This window comes from Rhineura floridana, chromosome 9, assembly GCF_030035675.1.
Source record: "Rhineura floridana isolate rRhiFlo1 chromosome 9, rRhiFlo1.hap2, whole genome shotgun sequence".
NCBI lineage: Eukaryota > Metazoa > Chordata > Lepidosauria > Squamata > Rhineuridae > Rhineura > Rhineura floridana.
Genome location: NC_084488.1, coordinates 39,318,343 through 39,331,289, shown reverse-complemented (window position 1 = coordinate 39,331,289; position 12,947 = coordinate 39,318,343).

Sequence of the window (12,947 nt, the reverse complement as noted above, 5' to 3'; positions counted from 1 at the left end):
GGTGCAGTTCTGTTTGTTTTAACTAACTTAGTGAATGGTTAAATTTTCTTTTAATAAATAGCTTGGCTAGTCAACACCAAAAAAAGCTGCACAAATGTGACTATATTAGGGGGGTTTTAGGGGCAGACAAAGGGATTTGGAATTTATGAATGTAGATAATCAGATTTTGTGAATATAATAAAGGAAATCTTGAGACAGAATGACCCACCAATTGTTCTTTCCAGCTACAGGTCAGCACCACAGATTGCTACTGGGTATTGCCCAGCAGAGTTGCTAATAGAAACACAAACCAGAACATCCATTCCAGCCCTAGAGAAGAATCTCATTCCAATCACATAATTGTGATTGACAAAACAGAGTTTTTTTATTGTTCTGTCAAAACGTTTTGGCTTCCACCTTCATCAGCTGCTAACGTATGAATGCTGTTACCAAGGTGGCAGTTATGGAGCTTTCAGGATGGAATGCTCAGAGGGGCTTCATTTACAGAAGCTAAGTAATGTTTGCACTATTCTCTAGATTAAGGCCATGTGGTTACAATGTGTCCAGGGAGTATATCCAGAAGTTCTCCTTCTAAGGGCTCATCCAGACGACTGCAAAATGTGTGACACGCCCGCTATGTGTGTTCATTATTTTTTGGTCGTCCAAATGACGTCTCGCGCTGTTACGCATTTTTGCAGGTTGAATCCGCTCCTTACAATACTGGCAAAAATGCGATTTGCTGTTTAAAATCGGGAATCATCCGCTGTGCCTTCAGGAGTTAGGATGCAATACCGTGGACTTTACAGCTGATGGGTGGTTCTTGGGCGTTTCCCCTTGCCCCTTCTCCTCATTCCAGCCAATCACGTATCTGCACTTTTGCACATGTGCGAGAATAAGCCCGGGAAAATTGAACCAATCATCGCAATGGTGGGGTGTTGGAGGGGGTCTGCAACTACTGCGCAGATGCATTTTATTTTTTGCCAGCCTGCAAACTGGGCGGCCACTCTGGGTGAGATCTGCAATGCACAGCAAGCGAGAAAGGGGGGAATGGTCGGTTTCAGCCTGCCTCCGAAAGCCTTGTCAATTTCATTCTACTTGCTGGGGTTTTTGCTTCAAATCAGAAAAGCATACATTCCTTTAAGTGTAATATCGCACATGCAAACAAGAAAAGAGCTTCTGGTCGGTTTCAAGCCTGCTCCAGAAAGCTTTGTCAATTTCATTCTCCGTGGGAAGGAAAGGGAAAAGGGGGGGACACGTTTCTTGCTTTTTTGGAGAAATAAGTGCATTGCCAGCGTGTGTATCTCCTTAAATATCAATAAAGGCAGAAAAGCATACATTCGTTTAAGTGTAATATCGCAAATGCAAACAAGAAAAGGGTGTCAATTTCATTCTCAGTGGGAAGGCAGGTGTGAAACCAACCAGCAGCCTTTCCTTCAGAAGGCGAGAACTCCTTTACAGCCATATTATGCTTTGTTGCGAAGGAGGAGAGGAGCATACATAATTTTTTTGCTGACCAATTGGTTGATAGGGGGAGGTTTTAGAGGCGGAGCTTGGAAAAAGCGAAAAGAATGTAGGGGTCTTACCGCTGCGTGTGCGGGTGCAAAAAAGCATTTTTTTTAATTGGGAAAGAGCGAACTAAAAGGCAAAGTGAGGACTATCAGATGACAAACTGAATATGGAAACCGTGGATTATCCCGCTCCATTTGGATAAGCCCTTAGTCAATGCTGTTGGATCTGTTGGCCTTCCTATAGCTCTTATATATAAGTCCAACAGGCTATGGCCCTCAGTGTTAAAATGTTTTGCAACTAGTTGCTCCACTTTTTTTAGCCGAGATGCTGATTTGTGGTTTCTGAAGCATGTGCATAGGTCAGTTATAGTTTTTCCTGTGTATTGGATGTGACATCCTGGGTTTTTGCATTCAATGACATAAATTATATTGCAGGACTTGCAGGTGATATTCTGTTTGATGTAATATGTTCTGCCTGTCCTAGTGCTTTTGAAAGTAGTTGTTTCCATGGGGTACACACAGGTGATACAGTGTTTGGAGTGACAAGGATGAGATCCAGGTAGAGACCATTTGGGTAAAAATAAATGGAGAAACAAATAAAACTGACATGGTAGTAGGTGTCTACTACAGACCCCTGGCCAAGAAGAGGTGGTAGACGAGGCCTTTCTCAAGCAAATCTCTGAAATCTCAAGGAGGCAAGAAGTAGTAGTGATGGGGGACTTCAACTACCCGGATATCTGCTGGGAGACAAACTCTGTGAAGCACAAAGCCTCCAACAAATTCCTGATAGGCCTTGCTGATAATTTCCTCTTTCAAAAAGTAGAAGAAGGAACAAGGGGATTGGCAATCCTGGACCTGATCTTAACTAACACGGACGAATTGGTCACGGGAATTAAAGCAGTCGGTACCTTGGGGGAAAGTGACCACGTAATGCTGGAATTCGGGATTCTGGGGAAAGCCAAAGAAGAAGATAGTCAAACATGGACCTTGGATTTCAGGAAAGCCCATTTTAGCAAACTCAGGGAAATGATGGGTAGGATCCCGTGGCTAGATAGACTAAAGAAAAAAGGAGCCCAAGAAGCGTGGGAGTTCATGAAGAACGTATTACAAAAAGCGCAATCGCAAACAATTCCAAAGAGGAAGAAAAATGGAAGACATCGGAAAAAGCCAATGTGGCTACACGGAAGTCTGGTGGAGGAGATAAAAGTAAAAAAGAGCATGTATAAAGAATGGAAGGAAGGACGCATCACCAAGGAAGAGTACCGATGAGCGGCTTGGGCTTGCAGGAATAGCATAAGGAAAGCTAAAACCCAGAATGAGCTGAGGCTGGCGAGGGAAGCGAGGAACAACAAAAAGGGGTTTTTCAGATATGTTCGAAGCAAGAGAAAGACCAAGGAAATGGTGGGACTGCTGCTCAATGAGGATGGCAAAATGTTGACAGATAACGAGGAAAAAGCAGAACTGCTCAACACCTATTTTGCCTCTGTTTTCTCCCAAAACGGGAACAGTGTGCAACCTTGCATCGGTAGCAATCTCAGGAAGGGGTCGGGACTGCAGTTCGAGATTGATAAGGAGATAGTCAGGAAATACCTAGTTAACCTAAATGAGTTCAAATCTCCAGGGCCTGATGAACTGCATCCCAGAGTATTGAAGGAACTTGCGGATGTACTCTCAGAACCTCTTGCCATCATCTTTGAGAAATCATGGAGAACGGGAGAGGTGCCGGAGGATTGGAGATGGGCAAACGTCGTCCCGCTCTTTAAAAAGGGGGAAAAAGAAGATCCAGGGAATTACAGGCCGGTCAGTCTGACTTCAATACCGGGAAAGATATTAGAACGGATAATAAAAGAGTCCATTGGCAACTATCTAGATGACAATGCTGTGATTAGAAGGAGCCAGCATGGGTTTGTCAAGAATAAATCCTGTCAAACAAATCTCATCTCTTTTTTTGATCGGGTCACTAGCTTAGTAGATGGTGGAAATGCTGTAGATGTCATCTATCTAGATTTCAGCAAGGCGTTTGACAAAGTCCCCCACGACCTTTTGATTAGCAAACTAGTCAAATGCGGACTAGATGGAAATACTGTCAGGTGGATTCACAACTGGTTGGAAAACCGTACTCAAACAGTGGTCGTCGGTGGCTCTGCTTCGGACTGGAAGGAGGTCTCGAGTGGAGTGCCACAGGTTTCTGTCCTGGGGCCGATACTCTTCAACATTTTTATCAATGACTTAGATGATGGAGTGGAGGGAAGCCTTATGAAGTTTGCGGATGATACGAAACTGGGAGGGATAGCTAACACAATGGAAGACAGGAATAAAATCCAAAGGGACCTGGATAGATTAGAAAATTGGGCTGAAAGTAATAAAATGACATTCAGTAAAGACAAATGCAGGATTCTGCATTTAGGCCACAAAAACAAAATGCATAGGTACAGGATGGGAAATACCCGGCTTAGCAGTAGTGCGTGTGAGAAGGACCTTGGAATTGTAGTGGATCGCAAGTTGAACATGACCCAGCAGTGTGATGCTGCGGCAAAAAAGGCAAACACAGTTTTGGGCTGCATAAACAGAGCTATAGTTTCCAGGTCAAGGGAAGTAATAGTCCCACTATATTCTGCATTAGTCAGGCCTCATCTGGAATACTGTGTTCAGTTCTGGGCGCCTCATTTTAAGAAAGATATAGACAAGTTGGAGCCGGTTCAGAGGAGGGCGACGAGGATGATAGCCGGTATGGAGAACAAGTCTTATGAGGAAAGGTTGAAGGAACTTGGCATGTTCAGTCTGGTGAAGAGAATGCTGAGGGGTGACATGATTGCACTCTTTAAGTACCTGAAGGGCTGTCACATAGAGGAGGGTACAGATTTGTTCACTGCTGCCCCAGAGGGTAGGACTAGGTCTAATGGTTTTAAGTTGCAGGAGCATAGATTCAGATTGGACATTAGAAGGAACTTCTTGACAGTAAGGGCAGTTCGGCAATGGAACCTACTGCCTAGGGAGGTGGTGGGATCCCCTTTGCTGGATGTCTTCAAGCAGAGGCTGGACAGCTATCTGCGGGAGATGCTCTAGCTGTGGACTTCCTGCTGTGAGCAGGGGGTTGGACTCGATGGCCTACAAGGCCCCTTCCAACTCTATGATTCTATGATTCTATTCTATGATTCTATGATAGGTGGCTTAAGCACAGCTCTCACTAATAGTTTGTTTAAATTAGGAGGTTGGCAAAATGCTACAACAGGAGGGTTGTTGATGGCTCCAGCAAGATGTTCAGATTTTGCTAGCAATATATCACACACACACACACACCAGCATTTTTTGTTTGAAAAAAATGTAAATAGACTGCCTTCAAGTCGATTCCGACTTATGGCGACCCTATAAATAGGGTTTTCATGGTAAGCGGTATTCAGAGGTGGTTTACCATTGCCTTCCTCTGAGGCTGAGAGGCAGTGACTGGCCCAAGGTCACCCAGTGCTCTTCATGGCTGGGTGAGGATTCGAACCCTAGTCTCCCAGGTCGTAGTCCAATACTCTAACCACTACACCACACTGGCTCTTTTTGTTTGAAGATGCACATTTTCTCTGCTTCTGGAATATCGTTGCTTTAGCATTCACTGTTTGCAATGGATTAACTTTCCATTGTTCCTGTTGTTCACTGGACTCATTGTGCTGTGTTCCAAGCAGTGGAATGGTTTACAATTATATATTTATAATATAGTAGCAAAACTGTGAAAGATCGCATAGCAAGATTAGTTTGATCTTTCCATCACTATAGACTCCGTTATTTGAAGTTCAGTGCTAATCCTTGCCAAGGAAGGGCAGAATCAGCAGAAGGTTAGCACTAGAGTCTAGATTTACAGGGCTTGATTAATTATTGCTAGCCTCCCGGTTTGGGTGTCTAATTTGTTTTGGATATATATTTTTTATATATGCAGTGTCCTAACAGCTGTAGCTGTAGGTAAGCATTTCTGCCCCACCACACCACTCACTACTGTCCATCGCTTTCTTTAATGGTACTTTTTCCAAAGTGTAATACATTGAAACCGTTCCCTGCAAGGTTCACCTTGTGTTTTGTTTCCTAGATATAATCCCAGCGGTTTTCCTTCTTCCATTCATGTATTTGTAGGGAATTTTAGTCCTGTAACCAAATGAAACACATTTAACTCTCTTCACGTCTCAACACAAGTCATCTACTTTAGCCTCCGATCACTGTTACTTGCCCTCAGCAAATCTGCCTCGTTTTTAATGAATGCACAGAAACAAATGTAATATATATTGTGTGTGTCATGTCACACAGGGCTACAATCAACAATAGATAGGGATGGATTTGTTGAAAGGACCTTGGAATTTTATTTCACACCAACAAATTAACACATCACAAAGTTAGAAGAGCTTCCACTCTCCAAAGAAAATGAATTCAACACTCCTATTCTGATGAAAACCTATTGAGGAATTAAGCTTTAAGAGTTACTTTATTATGGAGAAAATAAAGTACACATGAACCCACCCCTCACATGGAAGGGAATTGCTATAGGCTTTGAAACTGCCCTTTAACTTTCCCTGTCCCTTAGGCACATATAAATATGCTGGCACACTGCAGTGTATGACACCTTTACTTAGAATGATGATGTACTCCCCTAGTGATATCTAGAACTCCCCAGAGTCTCATAAACACCTTCTGCTTTTCTGGATGCAAATAACTTGCATGTCTGTTCCAGGAAAGAGAGGGGCCACTGGATCTCACCATTAGAGAACCAACTTGCTTTGCATTGTTAGTAATAAATAAGCAAATACTTTAAGGGTATAAATCATGCTGCGCAATGGGGATAACAACACTGTCCTACCTTACAGAGCTGTTACAAAGATTCCTAGACATAGTATGAAAAGTGCTTTGAACACTAAAGTTTTACATGCAATTAGCAGCTGATCTCATAACTGAGGGACTGGGAAAATTCCCTTTACTCCCCTACCAGATTTGGGGACTTTTATACCCAGTCGTTTTAGACTCTACACCTCCAGACCGGTGGATATGGAGATTTTCTTTCTCAGTAGCATGGACAAGCCATCATGAAATTTGTAACATCTGCATTGGCACAGAACATATTCCGAACCAGCTTGGTGCATAATGTGTAAGACCTACAGCTATTCTAATCATGAAATAATTTCCTTAGGATGGCAGAGTGTTGAACTGACACTGAGATCCAAATGTATGTTTTAAAAAATTGAAAGAGAAAAATATATGTTATAGCCAGCAAGAGAAACTACCTTGCTCCCCTTCTCATTGTCCCTTCTTTCTTAGGCTGCCTCTCTTGTTGTTGTTGTTATGTGCCTCCAAGTCGACTACGACTTATGGCAACCCTATGAATCAGTGACCTCCAAGAGCATCTGTCATGAACCACCCTGTTCAGATCTTGTAAGTTCAGGTCTGTGGCTTCCTTTATGGACTCAATCCATCTTTTGTTTGGTCATCTACTTTTTCTCCTCTCTTCTGTTTTTCCCAGCACTGTTGTCTTTTCTAGTGAATCATGTCTTCTCATTATGTGTCCAAAATATGATAACCTCAGTTTCATCGTTTTAGCTTCTAGTGATAGTTCTGGTTCAATTTGTTCTAACACCCAATTCTTTGTCTTTTTTGCAGTCCATGGTATCCGCAAAGCTCTTCTCCAACACCACATTCCAAATGAGTTGCTTTTTCTCTTATCCACTTTTTTCACTGTCCAACTTTTACATCCATACATAGAGATTGGAAATACCATGGTCTGAATGATCCTGACTTTAGTGTTCAGTGATACATCTTTACATTTGAGGACCTTTTCTAGTTCTCTCACAGCTGCCCTACCCAGTCCTAGCCTTCTTCTGATTTCTTGACTATTGTCTCCATTTTGGTTAATGATTGTGCCAAGGTATTGATAATCCTTGACAAGTTCAATGTCCTCAGTGTCCACTGTAAAGTTGCATAAAACTTCTGTTGTCATTACTTTAGTCTTTTTGTGGTTCAGCTGTATAGTCCTGCTTTTGTGCTTTCCTCTTTAACATTCATTAGCATTTGTTTCAAATCATTACTGGTTTCTGCTAGTAGTATGGTATTGTCTGCATATCTTAAATTATTGATATTTCTCCCTCCAATTTTCACACCTCCTTCATCTTGGTCCAATTCTGCTTTCCGTATGATATGTTCTGCATACAGATTAAATAAATAGGGTGATAAAATACACCCCTGTCTCACACCCTTTCCGATGGGGAACCAATCGGTTTCTCCATATTCTGTCCTTACAGTAGTCTCTTGTGCAGAGTATAGGTTGCGCATCAGGACAATCAGATGCTGTGGCACCCCCATTTCTTTTAAAGCATTCCATAGTTTTTCATGATCTACACAGTCAAAGGCTTTGCTGTAATCTATAAAGCACGGGGTGATTATCTTCTTGAAATTCCTTGGTCCGTTCCATTATCCAACGTATGTTTGCGATATGATCTCTGGTGCCTCTTCCCTTTCTAAATCCTGCTTGGACATCTGGCCTTTCTTGCTCCATATATGGCAAGAGTCTTTGTTGTAGAATCTTGAGCATTACTTTACTTGCATGGGATATTAAGGCAATAGTTCGATAATTACTGCATTCCCTGGGATCCCCTTTCTTTGGAATTGGGATGTATATGGAACACTTCCAGTCTGTGGGCCATTGTTTAGTTTTCCATATTTCTTGACAGATTTTAGTCAAAATTTGGACTGATTCAGTCTCAGTAGCTTGTAGCAACTCTATTGGTATGCCATCTATTCCCGGTGATTTGTTTCTTCCAAGTATTTTAAGAGCAGCTTTCACCTCGCATTCTAAAATTCCTGGTTCTTCATGATATGGTTCCTCCATGAATGAATCTGTCATCCTGACATCTGTTTTATAGAGTTCTTCAGTGTATTGCTTCCATCTTCCTTTTATTTCATCTCGGTCAGTCAGTGTGTTCCCCTGTTGATTATTCAACATCCCTACTCTTGGTTTAAATTTCCCTTTCACTTCTCTAATCTGTTGGAACAAGTCTCTTGTTCTTCCCTTTTTGTTGTCCTCTTCTATTTCTATACAGTAACTATTGTAATAGTTCTCTTTGTCCCTATGTACTAGTCACTGTATTGTTGCATTTAGGGTTCTGACCATGTTTCTATCTCCTTTTGCTTTTGCTTTCCATCTCTAACCGTTTGAAGAGTTTCTTCAGTCATCCATTGAGGTCTTTCTCTCTTTTTAACTAGCGGTATTGTCTTTTTGCATTCTTCTCTGATAACGTCTCTGACTTCATTCCATGGTTCTTCTGGTTCTCTGTCAACTAAGTTTAAAGCCTCAAACCTGTTCCTTATTTGATCTTTATATGCTTCTGTGATGTTATTTAAATTGTATTTTGGCATTATGATTGCTTTGTTGGTCTTCTTTAGCTTTACTGTGATTTTCGATACTACCAGTTCATGATCTGTACCTCAGTCTGCTCCTGGTCTTGTTTTTGCAGAAAGTATGGAACTTCTCCATCTTCTGCTACCAATTATATAATCAATTTGATTCCTCATCTTCGGATGCACACCTTAACGTGGTGAGGGGGTTTGAGAGTGTTGAAGAAGCTAAGAGCAATATCTTCAGGAGTCTAGACCAAGAGGCTAGACTCCTAGCAGGGGCACAAAAGGCGGAATGGTCAAAGCTGAAACACCAGACTAAGATGCATCCAAACTCAGAGGAAAGCAATGGTAAACCACCTCTGAATATCTCTTACCACGAAAACCCTATGAACAGAGTATCCAAAATGCAACACGAGATAGTTCTGGAAGATGAGACCCCCAGGTCAGAAGGCACTCACTGAGCCACTGGGGGAGAACAAAGGACAAGTACAAATAGCGCTGTGACTAATGACGCACCTCGGTCAAAGCCGAAAGGAAGCCCAGAGGCTGATGCGCACAGATGCAAAAGGAGAGTCCGGAGTTGTACGACACACACAATAGGAACATGGAATGTGAGAAGCATGAACCAGGGAAAGATAGAAATTGTCAAGCAAGAAATGGAATGCATCAACATTACAATGCTTGGTGTGAGCGAACTAAAATGGATGGGAATGGGACACTTCCAATCAGGCAACTACAAAATATTTTATGCAGGAAATGAGAAATTAAGAAGAAATGGGGTTGCTTTAATAGTGAGAAGTGATGTAGCAAGAGCAATTAGGAGCTACAACGCAAGGTCTGAGCGAGTTATATCAATGAGATTAAATGGGAAACCTATCAACATAACCATCATCCAAGTCTATGCTCCGACGGCAAACACAGAAGAAAAGGAATTGGAGAGATATTACGCAGAAGTACAGGAAGAAATTGATCACACACCAAAGCAAGATGTGCTGATAATCATGGGGGATTGGAATGCAAAAGTAGGGAACAGAGAAGAATTAGGAATTGTGGGGAAATGGGGCCTAGGAGACAGAAACGAAGCAGGAGAAAAACTTATTGAATTCTGTGAAGCTGCCTCTCTTAAAGGAATAATAATAATAATAATTTAATTTGACTGGTTTGCCCTCTATAACTTGTGAAGGTTATAAATTAAGACATCCTTCATAGTTTCACAGGCTTGATTTTTCATATACAAAATTAACCAAGCAAGCACTAGCATGATTGTGACTCAGTGCAAGTGTTAGTGCAAAAGCAGGACTACAGCTGAACGTCAAAATACTCAAGTAATGACAATAAAAGATTTATGTAACTTTAAAATTGACAATGAGGACATTGAACTTGTCAAGGATTATCAATACCTTGGCACAGTCATTAACCCAATTGGAAATCAGAAGAAGGCTAGGACTGGGGAGGGCAGCTATGAGAGAACTAGAAAAGGTCCTCAAATGCAAAGATGTATCACTGAACATTAAAGTCAGGATCATTCAGACTGTGGTATTCCCAATCTCTATGTATGGATGTGAAAAGCTAGGAGTGTCTTTTACCAGCTTTGGCTGGTGAGGCAGCTGTGGCCATTTCTGGACCAGGATAGTCTGACCACTGTTGTCCACGCACTGGTAACCTCCAGGCTGGAGTACTGTAATGCGCTCTATGTGGGGCTGCCCTTGAAGTTGGTCTGAAAGCTGCAGCTGGTGCAAAATGCAGGGGCGAGACTGCTCACTGGGGCAGGGTATTGCGAACATGTCATCCCGCTGCTGAAAAAATTGCACTGGCTGCCCATTTGCTACCGGGCCAAGTTCAAGGTTCTAGTTTTGGTGTACAAAGCCCTATACAGCTCGGGACCAGGATACCTGAAAGACCGTCTTACCCCTTATATGCTCAGTCGATCACTGCGCTCTCCAGGTGAGGGCCTCCTGCAGATACCATCTTATCAGGAGGTTCGTTCTGCACAGTATAGGAAACAGATCTTTAGTGTGGTGGCACCTACCCTGTGGAATTCCCTCCCCTTAAATATTAGGCAGGTGCCATCTCTGCTATCTTTTTGGTGCCTTTTGAAGACTTTCCTCTTTCAACAAGTCTTTAAGTTGAGACCTATCCCAGTCTGCATCTGTGTTAGAATTGCTTAATAGGTTTTTTAATGTTTTTAACCCCTTTTTAAAGATGTTTTTAAAGCTTTTTAAAAATGTTTTTAACGTTGTTTTGTTTTAATGTATTTTAAGGTCTGTTTTTATGATGTGTTAAAGTATTTTTAGTGCTTCTGTTTGCTGCCCTGGGCTCCTGCTGGGAGGAAGGGCGGGATGTAAATCAAAGAATAAATAAATAAATAAATAAAAGTTTGACAGTGAAAAAAGTGGATAAGAAAAAAAATCAACTCATTTGAAATGTGGTGTTGGAGGAGAGCTTTGTGGATACCATGGACTGCGGAAAAAAACAAATAATTGGGTGTTAGAACAAATTAAACCAGAATTGTCACTAGCAGCTAAAATGATGAAACTGAGGTTATCATACTTTGGACACATCATGAGAAGACATGATTCACTAGAAAAAACCATAATGCTGGGGAAAACAGAAGGGAGTAGAAAAAGCAGGCCAAATAAGAGTTGGATTGATTACATAAAGGAAGTCACAGACTTGAACTTACAAGATCTGAACAGGGTGGTTCATGATAGATGCTCTTGGAGGCCGCTGATTCATAGGGTCGCCATAAGTCATAATTGACTTGAAGGCACATAACAACAACAACCCTAAGGTAGCCATTGTCCTACAAATAGATTTGCTATTTTAAGATGCACTGATTTTATGACATCTGTAGTTTATTTGTAGTTAACATCATGGTTGTGATAGGAAGTGTATAACTGATGGAGAGGAACACTGAGGTGGGGGGGACAGTTTGTCAAAAATAAATCTGCCATCCTAGAGTTATAAAATCTTTGCCCCCCCCCCGCAAAGCTACGGCATACTTTGTTGTGCTTTAAATTCATTTGTTTATATTTATTTGATTAGTGCACGAGGGATACCAATATTTTATACTATGAATTAAGGGTAGCCCAGAACCTGAACTTGCACCTAACTACAAATAGGTAGTTTTGATCTTAGTTTTGTTATGGACCAGGATCTGTTTGTAGTATGATGGCAATATGTCATGGAATTTAATGGTCTTTGTATAAATATTTGTATAAAAATTTGAATTTTTTAAAAAAATCTTCAATTCCAGCATTAGGTAGGTGGGCAGTTCTTGGATCTGAAAACTGGTTATGTGGCCTGTTTTGCATTGGGTTGCATTCCTAGATTTGAGGTATTCGTAGATTTCATTGTGTTGGTGGAAACTGCGGTGGCTACAATAGCACTGAGTGCCTATTTCTAGCTCTGGCTAGTTTCCTGTTATGGCTGTTCCTGGATAGGGATAGCCTGGCCATATTAATCCATGTTCTAATAACCTCCTGCTGAAAATAGGAGCACAGCACAGATGATACAGACTTTCCACTTATAGGATTGATTGGGCTGAACCCTAATGACAATTTTGCGGAGGCTTTACCTGTCTTACTGATTACGTTCTCTAGATTATAGATAAGAAAGCATCTCACAGCTTGTTTTTCTTCCTGCACTGCTTAGATAATGTGAGAAGCCCCAGATCATGCGGGAGCAGGCCCAGAACCATGTTTGGCAGGGCCCTCAATGCCCTGGGGTGTCCCCCTGATTGCAATGAGGTTTCAGCTGAATGCACTTAGGGTCTTCCTCCAGACCTTTGTCCTCAACACAAGAAGATCAGAAGCTGAGCCAGGACTAGGAGTGATATTGGGGGTGGGACTTGCATGCATGCCCCTGCCCCTCCCCATGTTAGGCCCACACACATTCACCCAAATGTTGGAATTGGGTACACTAACAGTTTTCTTGGGGTAGTTCACTTTCCCATCAGATTGTTTGTATAAGGAGGCCTGAGAAACCTTACCAAACTCAGGACTGTTATCTTGATTAAGCTGACAGGAAAAGAACACCAGTGATAAAGTAGTACCACTGAGACCAATGGCTCATTGAACCACTCACAATGGCTGAGAT